The following is a 14,946-nucleotide window of genomic DNA, read 5'->3' on the forward strand; positions in this document are numbered from 1 at the left end:
TGACTTTAATGAAAATCATTCAGTAAAGGCGGGGGCAGGGCCGGTCATGGGAACGTGAGCAATTACTTTCCAGTTCATTTTTTTCAACAATTATTTATTGAATGATTACCCAGTATGCTTGGGACTGTTTTAGGTCCTACTACAGTGAAAAAATTTCCTGCCTTCATGGAATTTATAATTTCATTGAGTGATAAAAACAAGATGAATATGTAAAATTTAAATTGTATTAAGGTAAGTATTTGGGGGGAAAGTAAAGCAAGGAGAGGGGAGAAGCAGGGCCAGGATGGGGTGGAGGTTGCCGTTTCCGGTAGGGTGGGCCGAGAAGCTCCCACAGAGATGATGGGGAAGGGGAGGTGGAGAGGATACATACAAGGGTCGGGGTGTGCCTGGTTTGCTGAAGGAACAGCAGTGTGGCTCTGGCGCACAGGCAAAGAGGAGAGGAGTAGGCAAGGTAGGTCAGAGGGCATCGGGGAGGCTGCTCGTGGCGGGCCTGATAGGTGACTTTAAGGACTTAGGATTCTGGAGCAGAGGAGTGATGTGGTCAGAACAGGCTCACTCTGGCTTAGGTGTTCAGAATACAGTAAAGGACCAAAGTTCCTCCAAGTGTGATGAAGACAATCCACAGACCTCAGGAAATCAACGAACCACAAGCACAGACACGAAGAAAATTTGTTAAAGCATGTAATCAAATTGCTAAATGTCAGTGATAAATAGAAAAATCTTTAAAATAACTAATTTTTAAAAAGACGTATTACAGAGAAGAAAAGAGTGACGGCAGATGTTCACTGGACGACATGCAAGCTGAAAGGCAGTGGAGCAATATCCTTACTGAACAAAAAAAACTCTCAACCTAGAATTCTAAACCTAGCAACATTGTTTTTCAAAAACGAAGGTGAAATATTTCTTCATACATACAAAATCTGACAATTCATCACAAGCAGACGTCCGATACCAGAAATGTTAAAGGATGTCCTTGAAGCAGATGAAAATGGTATCAGAGATCTGGGTGCACACAAAGACCATCAGAAATGGTAAATATATGTGTACGCATTAAAACTCTTTTCGTGATCTTTTAAGTCTTTAAAAGATAATCAGCTTTTTGAAGCAAAAATAGTAAAAGTGTATTATGGCATTATAATACAAGGAGAAGGAACATATATGAGAAAGTAGCACAAAAGTCAGGGAAGGAAGAGGCCTAGGGGCCTGATCCTACACTCAGAATGGTATAATATCCCTTGAAAGTAGACTGTGCTAAGTTAAGGATGTATACTTAGGTCCTAAAGCAACCACTAAAATCACAAAAAAGAGGTACGGCTGATAAGCAGGAAAGAAAATAAAGTAAAATCATAAAAAATATTCTATTGACCCAAAAGAAAACAGAAAAAGAAGAAAAAGGAAACGGAGGACAGTTAATAGAAAACAAACATGAACATGGTAGATTTAAACCCAGCCACATCAATAATAATATTAAATGCTGATGGTCTAAACAACCCAAGTGAAAGGCAAAGATTGTCAGATGGTATAAAAAAAGAAAAACCCGTCTATATACAGCCCTCAAGAAACCCACTGCAAATCTAAAGACACAAATAGGACAAAAGTAAAAGGATGGAGAAGGATATACCATATTAACACTCATCAGAATCTAGAGTGGCCATATTAATATCAGACAGTACATTTCGGAGCAAAGAATATTACCAGGAATTTTAAGAGGTCATTTCATAATGATAGAAGGATCACTTTATTAAGAAGACATAACATTCTTAAACATTCATCTAATTACAGAAATTCAAATATACGTAAAACAAAAGTGATGGAATTAAAAGGAGAAATAGGCAAATATGCAATTAAAATTAGAGGTTTCAGTATCCCCTTTCCAATACTTGATAGAACAAGTAGACAGAAAATCAGTGAGGGCTTGAACCACGTTATCAACTAAGTTGCCCTAATTGACATTTTTAGAACATTCTATCCAACAAATGCAGAATACACATTTGCTTCAAATGCACATGAAATGTTTAGCAAGGTACACCATACTGTGAGCCATAAAGCAAACCTCAATAAATTTAAAAGGATTTAAATCATACAGTGTATTTGCTCTGACTAGAATAGAATTAAGTTAGTAGTATTAACAGAAAGATCTAGAAAGCCCTTAAATATTTGGAACCTAATAACAAACTTCTAAATATCATATGGGTCAAAGCAGAAATCAAAAGGGGCATTAGAACATATTTTGAACTATGGACACTGAAAACTGGAAAATGGAAGTATACATATCAACAGCTGTGAGATGTAGCTAAATCACTTGAAGGAAATTTATACCAAAAATTAAGAAATAAATCAATAACCTAAACTTCTACCTCCTTACAAAACTAGAATAAGAAGTGCAAATTAAACCTACAGCCGAAGAAAGGAAATGATGAGCATCAGAATGGAAGGAAAATTTAAAAAGTGAAACAGAGAAAACCAATGAAACCAAAAGCTGGTTCTCCGAGTAGATCAATAAGATTGATAAACCTCTAGCCAGACAAATTAGAATAAAAAGAAGATACAATTGACCAATATCAGGAGTATAAGAGGAAACATCACTACAGATTCTACTGAAATTCAAATACAAGGAAATATTAAAAACTATATGCCAATAAATTTGACAACTTAGGTGAAATGGAAAAATCCCTTAAAAGACACAAATTACCAAAGCTCTCTCCAGAAGAAAGATTTAAAAACAAAAAAAACTACAACAAAAGAAAACTACAGGTTAATGTGCCTCGTGAACATTGACACAAAAAATGCTTAACATTTTTTAGCAAGTCAGTTGCCACAATATATACAAATGATACGACATTATGACCAGTAAGAATCAAAAAGGACTGTGTGGCATATCTAGGTGACTAATGCCTGAGATAACTGCATAGTTTCTCATGGTCCAGGAGTGGCATTGTAAAGCAGCTGAAATTTACCCCATGCTTCTAAGGAGGTGTGGATAGAGCTTACTTAGATGGAGCCAGAGCTGTAGAGAGTCAGCACCGGAGGACAAGGGACACAGTTCTGTATCAGCATCCAAGGATCAGATGGGGCACCATATATCCTAGCATGTGCCAATGTGTGTTCAGATGACAAATGAAGCCCAGGCAGCTCTAGTTCAAATTCTGGTTGTACGCCTAACTGTGTGACGTTGTGTAAGTTACTTAACCTCTCCCAGTGTCTTAATCTCTAAAACGAGGAAAATAATAGCACCTACATTGTTGGGAGATTTAAATGAGACCATGCAAGTACAGTACTCACTCAGGCCAATGTTTAAAAAAAAAAAGATAAAAGAATGTAGTCCCTGTCCCTAAAAAGAATTAAATTTCATTTTATCAAGATGATGCAGTCAGGTGGGAACTGGGAAAATAACTCACAGCTTAATACTTGTTCTGGGGTTTTGTTTTTTGTTTTTATTTTTTGCCAAATAAGTTGACACGCAGAGGTACCCTTCGTTTCTTGCCCTTCCTATTATTATGAGAAAGTAAGTAAGTCTCTCAATTTACTGTGGCCTAAATTGCAAAAGGAAAAGACACGTGAAAAGTCGGGACAGTAATATGCTGGATGGAGCCAGCTCACATTGACTCATGAGAATCAACTTAAATTTTCGGGAATTTTATGAACTGGTTGTTAAACAGCCATTATTAGAAAGTAAATTATATAAACTTACAAGTAAATAAATTATACAAAGATGATGATACAAAAAAGGAAAACTACAGAACAATGATGAATATTAATGCAAAATCTTCAACAAAAGATGAGCAAACAGAATTCAATAGCACATTAAAAGAATTATACACTGTGACCAAGTGACCTGAAATGCAATGAGGGTTTAACATACAAAAGTCAATCAATATAATGCACCACGTTAACAGAATGATGGAAGAAACACACGTGATCATCTCAACTGATGCAGAAAAAGAATTTGACAAAATGTGACACGTTTTCATGATACAAACACTCAACAAACTACGAATAGAAGAACACTATCTCAACATGATAAAGGCCTATAGGACAACCTCAGAGCAAACATCGTACTCAGTGGTGAAAGACTGAAAGCTTTTCCTCTAAGATCAGAAACAAAACAAGGATGCCTGCTTTCACCACTCCTATTCAACGTAGTACTGGGAGTCCTGGCCAGAGCAATTAAGCAAGAAAGAGAAATAAAAGGCATGCAAATTGGAAAATAAATAGTAAAACTATCTCTGTAACAGATGACATGACCTTATATAGAGAAACCCCTAAAGATTTCTCAAAAACACCTGTTGGAACTAATACACAAAAGTAGCAAAGTTGCATGATACAAGATCAAAACACAAAAATAAATAGTGTTTTTATACACCGACAATGAACAATCTGAAAAGGAAATTGAAAAAAAATTCCATTTACAATAGCATCAAAAAGAATACAATACTTAGGAATAAACATAAACAAGGAAATGAAAGACGTACACTGAAAACTACAAAACGTTGCTGAAATAAAGACATCAATAAATGGAAAGAGAGCCTGTGTTCATGGATTGGAAGACTTAATATTGTTAAGATGTCAGTTCAACCCCAAACAACCTACAGATTCAAAGCAATCCCTATCAAAATCCCAATGGCAGTTTTTGCAGAAATAGAAAAAATCCATCCTAAAATTCATACAGAATCTCAAGGAACCCTGAAGAGCCAAAACTATCTTGAACAAAGTTAGAGGTCTCACATTTCCTGATTTTAAAACTTACCACAAAGCTCTGTGATCCAGCAATCCCACTCCTGGGCATATATCTGGAGAAAACCATAATTCAAAAAGATACATGCACCCCAATGTCCATTGCAACACTATTTACAATAGCCAAGACATGGAAACAACCTATATGTCCATCAACAGATGAATGAATAAAGAAGATGTGGTATATATACAATGGAATACTACTCTGCCATAAAAAAGAATGAAATAATGCCATTTGCAGCAACATAGGTGGACCTAGAGATTATCATACTAAGTGAAATAAGCCAGACAGAGAAAGACAAATATCATACGAGATCAGTTATATGCGGAATCTAAAAAACTGATACAAACTTATTTACAAAACAAACAGACTCACAGACATAGGAAACAAACTTGTGGTTACCAAAGAGAAAAGGTGTGGGGGGGAGGGATAAGTTAGGAATTTGGAAGTAACATATACACACTACTATATAGAAAATACATAAACAACAAGGACCTACTGTGTAGCACAGAGAACTCTACTCAGTATTTTGTAATAACCTATATGGGAAAAGAATCTGAAAAAGAATGGATATATGTATAACTGAATCACCTTGCTGTACACCTGAAACTAACACAACATTGTAAATCAACTATACTTCAATTAAAAAGTATTTTTTAAATAAAAGAATATATAGAGAACTCCTATAACTTAACAACAAAATAATCCAATAAAAAAATGGGTAAATGATTTGAATAGACATTTCTCCAAAGAAGATTACAAATAACCCCAAGCGTATGAAAAGGTGCTCAACATGCCTATAACCATTAGAGAAATGCAAACCGAGACCAGAATGAGATGCTACCATCTCATACCCAGTAGGATAATGACTGAAAAAAAAAAGAAAGAAAAAAACAGAAAATAACAAGTGTTATTGGCGAGGACACAGAGGAATTTGAACCCTTGTGTACTGTTGGTGGGGATGTAAAGTGGTTCAAATGCTAAAGAACAGTGTGATAGTCCCTCCAAAGACTAAACACAGAACTACCATATGACCCAGCAATTCTACTTCTGGGCACATGTGTATAAGAAATTGAAAGCAGAGTCTAGAAGAGCTCTTTGCACACCCACATTTACAGCAGCATTATTCACAATAACCAAGAGGTGGAAACTACCCAGTGTTCATCAACAGAAGAATGGATAAAGAAGACATACTATAGACATACAGTGAAATACTATTCAGCCTTTAGAAAGTAGGAAATCCTGTCATATGCTACAACATGGATGAATCTTGAGGACATTATGCTAAGTGAAATAAACCCGCCACAGAAAGACAAATACGGGATGATTCCACTTACATAAAGTATCCGAAGTAGTCAAACTCATAGGAACAAAGCAGAATGGTGGTTGTCAGGGGCTGGGGGAAGGGAGACATGGGGAGATATTCTTCAATGGGTACAGAGACTGGGTTTTACAAGATGAGAACAGTTCTGGGGCTTGTACAGCAATGTAAATATACTTAACGCTACTGAAATAAATGGGTAAGATGGTAAATTTTATATTGTGTTTTATCACAAAAATTTTTTAAAATCAAAGATAATAAACAGACCTCGTCATTTCCTAGTTACTTTGCTCTATCCAGTTTACACTCTTGAGCTTACTTCTGCTGTGTTTATGAGGTAGACATACTATGTACAGCTGGGCCTCTGCACATCACTTCCCAACTCGGCGTTCAATGATATCTCGTTGATAGCTTGGAATCGGCCATGATGGGAGAATTTACCCCCGCAGAAACCGGGAAACACTAAAAATTGTTTGTTTGGAGTGCTGGTTGCTGAACATGTACCAGCCACCACTAGGCTCAGCATAGATGTTGGTCTCAGTCCTGTCTGCCACTGAACGATAAACTCACCACTGGCACAGGTCTCGGGATAATGAGGGTGAGTGTTGAGACGTGTGAAGAGCTTTGCTTCTGCCACTGGCCCCAGGGGAAAGGGATGTAAAAAGAAAAAGATCACAAGAACCTGATGAGGAGAGTGTGTCGAGCCTGCAGTTCTGTGTCTCAGCCTCTACACAACTGCTGCATTGCTCACAGTGGCCTTGCTGCGCAGGACAGCCCAGATCAAACCCCTGCAAACAGGACCAAGCCTGCACACCCAACTCTATGCAAATAGATCTCTCTATTATCAGCAGAGAGACAGCCCAAAGCAAGTGGTTCTGGATTCACCCTAATGCCACCAAAGGCAAAAAGATCCAGATCGTTGAGGACATAGGTGGTAAAGTCCGGCTGATAAGGTGTCCTATGCCTCTTTCTTCAAAGACTTGCTACTTGTTTGCTAATTTGGCAACTTTGACGAGCACTATTATTATATTAGCACTAGGAGGAAGTCACTGGTGCCCCCTTGTGGCAAACTTTGCAAAAGAGCAAACCCCCAACTGCCCAGAAGACGCGGAAAAGGAAAGGTGACAACACCAAGCGCAGAACAGGGCGACCTGCTGCTCTGGCACTTGTGTTATGAATGGGGGCAGTGGTGGGACGCAGGTCTACACTGTCTCTAGGAATGTGCTGAGGCAATGTAACGCTTCAGAAAATGTTTTTAAGAAATAGAGGCAGCTTGTCCTTGTAGAAGGAGGATTGCACTGCAAGTGTTAACTGAAGCTGTACCAGCCTCACCTGGGCATGTTTCTCAGAGTCTGGTCCTCCATCCGACTGCCTGCATCATAGTTCCCAGTACGCTGATAAAAAAATCACATTCCCGGGACTTCCCTGGCGGTCCAGTGGGTAAGATTCTCGCTCCCCATGCAGGGGTCCGGGTTCAATCTCTGGTCAGGGAACTAGATCCCACATGCATGCTGCAACTAAAGACCCCACACAGCCTAAATAAATAAATAAATATTTTTAAAAAAATGCACATTCCCAAACGTCACCCAAGCCCTACAGATTCAGTTTCTCTTGGAGTGAACGTGCTAAACCAGCTCCCCAGGTGTTTCTTATGAACACTGATGTTTGAGAACCACGTGAATTCAAAGATGAGCAAGAAATTCAAGCGGGTTGTTAATGTTGTCATAGCCACCTGTCACTGAAGGGCTCTCATTGACTCTGTCCCTGATCAAAGGAAACTGAAGGGGCAGGACAATTAAGTATGATATGTGCTCCTGGATGGATCCTGGTCCAGGAAAAGGGTATTCGTGAGGCAACTGATGACATTTGAAAAATGTCTGGGGCTTCCCTGGTGGCGCAGTGGTTGAGAGTCTGCCTGCCGATGCAGGGGACGCGGGTTCGTGCCCCGGTCCGGGAGGATCCCACATGCCGCGGAGCGGCTGGGCCCGTGAGCCATGGCCGCTGAGCCTGCGCGTCCGGAGCCTGTGCTCCGCAACGGGAGAGGCCGCAGCGGTGAGAGGCCGGCGTACCGCAAAAAACAAACAAACAAACAAAAAACATCCAAACCGGGTGAGTAGAGTCAGCGCCACCTAGAATCCCGCCTGCACAGTTTCACTTCTCCCTCCCCCCTCCCCCCATCAGGAGACCTCACATTCTAGAACCCCGTTCCCAAAGGGGAGGGCTGGGCTGCTTTTGGGGCAGAACTACGGCAACACTTGTCACACTGCTTTGCCTAAGAATCATAAGAGGTAATCCTCCTAGTTCTTGGGCAGGATCCAAAGAGGAGCATTTAAAAAAAAATTTTTTTTTATTAGAGTCTAGTTGATTTACAATGTTGTGTTAATTTCTGCTGTACAGCAAAGTGACTTGGTTATACTTATATATACACACTCTTTTTCATATTCTTTTCCATTATGGTTTATCACAGGATACTGAATATAGTTCCCCTTGCTATACAGTAGGACCTTGTTGTTTATCCATCCTGTATATACTAGTTTGCATCTGCTCATCCCAAACTCCCAGTCCATCCCTCCCCCACCCCACTCGCCCTTGGGAAATTCTCTATGTCTATGAGTCTGTTTCTGTTTTGTAGATATGTTCATTTGTGTTGTATTTTAGACTCCACATATAAGTGATATCACATGATATATGTCTTTGTCTGACTTACTTCGCTTAGTGTGATCATCTCTAGGTCCATCCATGTGGCTGCAGATGGCATTATTTCATTCCTTTTTATGGCTGAGTCGTATTCCATTGTATATATGTGCCACATCTTCTTTATCCATTCCTCTGTCAATGGACATTTAGGTTGCTTCCATGTCTTGGCTATTGTGAACAGTGCTGCTGTGAACATTGGGGTGCATGGATCTTTTCTAATTAGAGTTTTGTCCAGGTATATGGAAGATGCATTTTTAATAAATATTCCCAGGCAGGTTGGCTGAGGGGCATCTGAAGAGCACCCTCTAGGAGCAGTGCTTCTCAAACTTCAACATGCACTCCTAGGGAATTGTTAAAATGCACATTCTGATTCAGTGGGTCTGGGTGGAAGGTCCTGCATTTCCAACAAGTTCTGAGAACATGCAAATATTGCCTGACACAGAACCTGCTCAGAGAAGCAGGTTTCCCTGGTTTTCAGTGTTGGTCTGTTGTACCCCTGACTGCTGTGTTCTCTGATACCCTGATACCATGGGCTTTGCTCTGTTCTAAGCTTCCTGAGTTCTCAAAACTACAACTCAATCTAGGAAAGCTATGACAGTAATTTTGTGTAGCCTTCTCCCCGCTAAAAAATAAATAAAGTGTTGTGCGGTGGCTTGAACTTAGATAAAATTGCGTTAGACGACCAAACAGAATGAGATCTTGCCAGTCAGCTCAGAATGAGCCTATTTTTGAAAGCCATATAAAATTCAATAGAGAGTCTGCTGGGACCAGGTGCCTTCCGGTCTTTGGAGACAAAACTGCTAATTCAGGCTCCAGCTGCGAACATAGTTTTCTTCTTAATTTTTCTTTCCCTCTTGGGAAAAAGGCTTTTCAGTTCAGTGACAGCGGAGCTCCAGAGCCCATTCAGAAAGAACTTAAACAGTTCTCCAGTTTGTTTTCTGCTGAACTGTGTGCCTTCCAAAGGCCCTAGTAGGGGGGCACCTTCGCTGTGTCCATGGCCATCCCATGTGTCCATGGGAGAGATGGCACCTTGGCCTTGGATGATCACGCAGAATCAGGGTTTCAGAAAGGCCACAAGAGGCCCCTGAGCTTCTTTAGTTGTTAAGGTTGTTGGAGATTTTCCTCTTATTTTAAAAAATTTTTACTTTTTTAATTGTGGCAAAATATACGTAATAAAATTTACCATTTTAATTATTTTTTAAGCATATAGTTCAGTGGCATGAAGTACATTCACGTTGTTATGCAACCATCACCACTACACAGCTCCAGAACTTCTTCATCTTCCTAAACTGAAACTCTGTACCAATCAAATGAGAACTCCCACTTCCCCTCCCCCCAGCCCCTGGTAACCACTGTTCTACTCTCTATCTCTATGAATTTGACTACCTAGATACCCCATACGTCTTTGTCAGCTCAGGCCACCATAACAAATGACCACAGACTGGATGGCTTATACAACAGACATTGATTTTCTCATGGCTCTGGAGGCTGGAAGTCTGAGATCAGGGTGCCAGGATGGTTCTAGTGAGGGCTCTCTTCCTGACGTGCAGATGGCCACCTTCTCACTATGTCCACACCTGGTAAGGAGTGGGAGAGGGAAGGAGAGAGAGAAGGAGAGAGAGAGAACTATCTGGTGTCTTATAAGAACACTAATCTTATTGGATTAGGGCCCCACCCTTATTACCTCATTTAACTTTTTTTTTTTTAAGGCCACGCCATGCAGCATGCAGGATCTTAGTTCCCTGACCAGGTATTGAACCCATGCCCTCTGCATTGGGAGCGTGGAGTCTTAACCACTGGACCACCAAGGAAGTCCCGTTTTTTCTTATTTTCCCCCTCATTTAACCTTAACTACCTTCATCAAGGCCTCATCTCCAAATACAGTCAGATTGGGGGTTGGAGCTTCAACACGAGAACCGTGGGAGGACTCAGTTCAGTCCATAACATCATGAAAGAGGGATCAGACAGTATTTGTCCTTTTGTGTCTAGTTTATTTTGCTTAGTATAATGTCCTCAAGGTTCACCCGTGTTATAGCATGTATCAAAATTTCATTCCTTTTTAAGCTCAAATAACATTCCACTGTATGTATATACCACATTTAGTTTATTTATTCATCTTTTTAAAAATATTTATTTATTTTTGGCCGCATTGGGTCTTTGTTGCTGTGCACAGGCTTTCTCTAGTTGCGGCGAGCAGGGGCTACTCTTTGTTGCAGTGCATGGGCTTCTCATTGCAGTGGCTTCTCTTGTCGAGGAGCACGGGCTCTAGGTGCATGGGCTTCAATAGTTGTGGCACGCAGGCTTCTGCGGTTGTGGCATGTGGGCTCAGTAGTTGTGGCACACAGGCTTAGCTGCTCCACAGCATGTGGATCTTCCCGGACCAGGGCTTGAACCTGTGTCCCCTGCATTGGCAGGTGGATTCTTAACCACTGCGCCACCAGGGAAGTCCTATTTATTCATCTGTTGAGGGACATTTGGGTTTTTCCCATCTTTCGGCTATTGTGAATAATGAACACTGTGTACAGGAATCTGTTTGAGTCTCTGCTTTCAGTTTTTTCTGTGTATACCCAGAAGTGGAACTGCTGGATCAAATGGTAATTCTGCGGTTATTCTACTGAGAAACTGCCATATGTCCTTAGACTCCTGAGGATGGGCACATGTTGACATGTGGTTCCAAGGCCCCATCATATCACCTCAACCCAGGGCTGACCCTGGCAGAATCATAATGGGAGAATTTTATCCTTCTCTCTCTGAAATGTGTTCAGCATCTCTAGTGCTTCGTGGCTGTCTGGGGTCTAACCTCTGGTCCCCGACCTTCCTTCAAGGCCCTCAAGAAGGCAGCTAGTTACTTGTTATTGTTGTTCATTTTTTTTTAAGTCTTTATTGAATTTCTTACAATATTGCTTCTGTTTTATGTCTTGGTTTTTTGGCCATGAGCCATGTGGGATCTTAGTACCCCGACCAGGGATCGAACCTGCACCTCCTGCATTGGAAGGCAGAGTCATAACCACTGGACCATCAGGGAAGTCCCTTTGTTCATTTTAAAATGGAAACACGCACTTCTTATTTAGAAGACAACGTGACAACGTCTCTCAAAGCTGGAAACTCAGGAGGAGTGCAACCCAGTGATGCCATTTCTTTCACTGACAGGAATATTGTGCAGGACGTTTCACCCTCAGGCCTGTCAGCCTTTCCTTTTTGTCTTATGGGTTTCATCTTTCTGGAAAAGGGCTTTCCGTCCCCAAGATTCTACAATTTTTCTCCAACAATTTTTCTAATATTTTTATACTCATTTTACCAACTCTTCTGGAACTTGCTTTACGTAGGGATTTGTTTGTTTTCAAATTGATACCCAAATGTCCCCCAAACAATGTATGGAATGAACCATATTTTCCTCACTGATTGAGGTGCTATCTTTGTCACAGACTAAACTCCCTCATGTACCTGGATATGAAATGACAAAAGTGAAGGAGAACCCTGTCTGTCAGGTTTGAATGGTATATCAGTATAAATTCATGATTGTGTGTGTGTGTGTGTGTGTGTTATTTCCCAGCTCTGTCCACAGAAAGGGTCTAAAAACAACAAAATTTCAGAACATTGAACATATCTAATGTCTAGCTCTTGGTTTCTATACCATTGCCCATTGGAAATAATTCGGGATCTTTGGAATCCTCCAGCTGATTCCAAAACCCAAGTCAGGGAAAGTCCGAGGTAACATAAACAAGGTAACATAAAACATCAAATGAGATAATGTCAAAGGGACATAGAAGTCAGTTTGAAGGAGATCCCGCAAACCAAATCTGAAACAATCTGAGAAAAAGAAAAGATAAAGAAAGAAAGAAAAAAGAAAAAAAAGTTAAAGTTATGGATTATAATCTATTGAACTTTAAAGGTCCAGGAGTCCATCGTGATAGTCACAAAAGAGATACAGAAAAGAGAGGGAAAGGAAGAATTTTTCTTTTTTCTTTACTGACATCCAGCTAATAAAGGTAGAAGAAATGATAAAATAGAAAATCACCACTTTGTAACTCCCAGTGTGATATCAGTGGATGCTAAAACCATCAAGTAAAAAGTTGAGAAACAGGATTCACGTGGCTTCAAAGACTCATCCCCCACATTATGTATTAGTACAAAGGAAAAAGATGTGTCTTATGGTAGATTGTTTTGACATGACCACTATAATCCCCCTCCCTGTATTCAACTTACACTGCCGCTCCCCTTCCACGCAGGTCCTAAGCAGAGGCCCCACCCCACGCTCAAACGTCACCCCCCCACCAACCTAGGTCCTGCCCTACCTTAAACCCCACCCCTGCCTATGTTCCACCCCTGCCTAAGCTCCACCCCCATAGCCAGGGCTTTTTTTTTTTTTTTCCTTTCTTTTTTCCTCTTTTAGATTGGGGTTCTATTTTACCTTGTTGATTCATTGTTGTTGATTCTTTTATATTTTTATTTTTCCTAATAAATCTTTATTTTTCTAACTTTATTTTATTTTTTATACTTTGTTAGTGATCTCTCCTTTTGCTTGTTGCCAGACTCCCTCCTGGCTCGCAGTGGCGCACTAGCCCCTTCAGGCTGTGTTCATGCAGCCAGTCCTCTCCCTGCGCTCCAACTGAGCCTCAGCTCCCAGCCCCGCCTGCCCCGGCGAGGGAGCAGACAAGCCTCTCGGGCTGGTGAGTGCCGGTCGGCACCGATCCTCTGTGTGGGAATCTCCCCGCTTTGCCCTCCACACCCCTGTGGCTATGCTTTCCTCCGCGGCTGCGAAGCTTCCCCCCTCCGCCACCCGCAGTCCCCGCCCGCGAAGGGGCTTCCTACTGTGTGGAAACCTTTCCTCCTTCACAGCTCCCTCCCACTGGTGCAGGTTCCATCCCTATTCTTTTTTCTCTGTGTTTTCTTTTTTGTTTTGCCCTACCCAGGTACGTGGGGAGTTTCTTGCCTTTTGGGAGGTCTGAGGTCTTCTACCAGCGTTCAGTAGGTGTTCTGTAGGAGTTGTTCCACGTGTAGATGTATTTCCGGTGTATTTGTGGGGAGGAAGGTGATCTCTACGTCTCACTCCTGTGCCATCTTGAAGGTCTCCCCAGGGTCTCAACTTTTAAGAGCTCATGGAATTAGATTACGTTCATTCAGATAATCCAGTTTAATCTCTCATTTTAAGGTCTTTAACCTTAATCACATCTGCAAAATCTCTTTATCCATATAAGGTAACATATTCACAGGTTCTGGAGATTAGCATTAGGACATCTTTGGAGGGTCATGATTCTGCCTGTCACACAGAATATATTTCAAATGTTCAATAACTGTCTTTTTTTGCCATAATTCTTTACAAGTGTGAGAGTGTACCACAGTGGGTCCAGTTCACTAGGAGAACTGTTATGTCAGTGACCACATGTTAAACCCAGATAGAGCTAAAGCCAAGAGGACTTGTTCCATCTATTCAAGCTATCATTCCAGAATTACAATCTAAAATCTATGCACTAAGAGAAACACAGAGAAGCCCTCAAATGTCTGGTGGTAAAGAGAAGTACTTAGATATTTAATCAAGATGTTTAAATGGTTAAATTTGTCCATTTTAACTGAATTGTCAACTTTTATTTTTAGCTTTGTGTAGAGATGGGCAGTGACTCCAAACAGGTACTGGTTCACATTGAAGCTTTTGGTTTTTCCCAGTGTCCATCCAAATCAAAAAGAGAAAGTCATTCTGAAAGATACCTTTTTTTCCTCTGAGTTAATATGCATGATTGGATGACTTTGCAGATCACCATAACCTGCAGATACATCTGCTCATCTGAACAACTTGAATTGATTCCTACGAAGCAGTGGTCTACAGGTGAGGCAAGGTGTACACAACGGCCCGAAAACTGGACCCAGGGAGGGGCACTCTGACTACGGTGTGCTTGATTCCTCTTGTTAGTTGACCACACTGGTTTTGAACTCAGCCCAAGTTCAAATCTCAGATCTTGCTGAGAAAATTTTGAACTAAAAAGAGACTCTAACAACTTAATAAAAAGAGATTCTCACAAGTGTTTTTCCAGTCCCCTTGGCAGCCTCAGGTGAATAAGGAATGTGTTTTCCATCACTTTGCGCGTCATGACCAAATAACTCTACACAAGTACAAATTTTGGCAATCTCTTCATGTGGCTTCTTTTAACTAAAATTTGTTGAACAAAAATCGCTTTCATCACTTTTGTTAGGAACT

This window comes from Stenella coeruleoalba (genome assembly GCF_951394435.1).
Source record: "Stenella coeruleoalba genome assembly, chromosome: 2".
NCBI classification, from domain to species: Eukaryota; Metazoa; Chordata; class Mammalia; order Artiodactyla; family Delphinidae; genus Stenella; species Stenella coeruleoalba.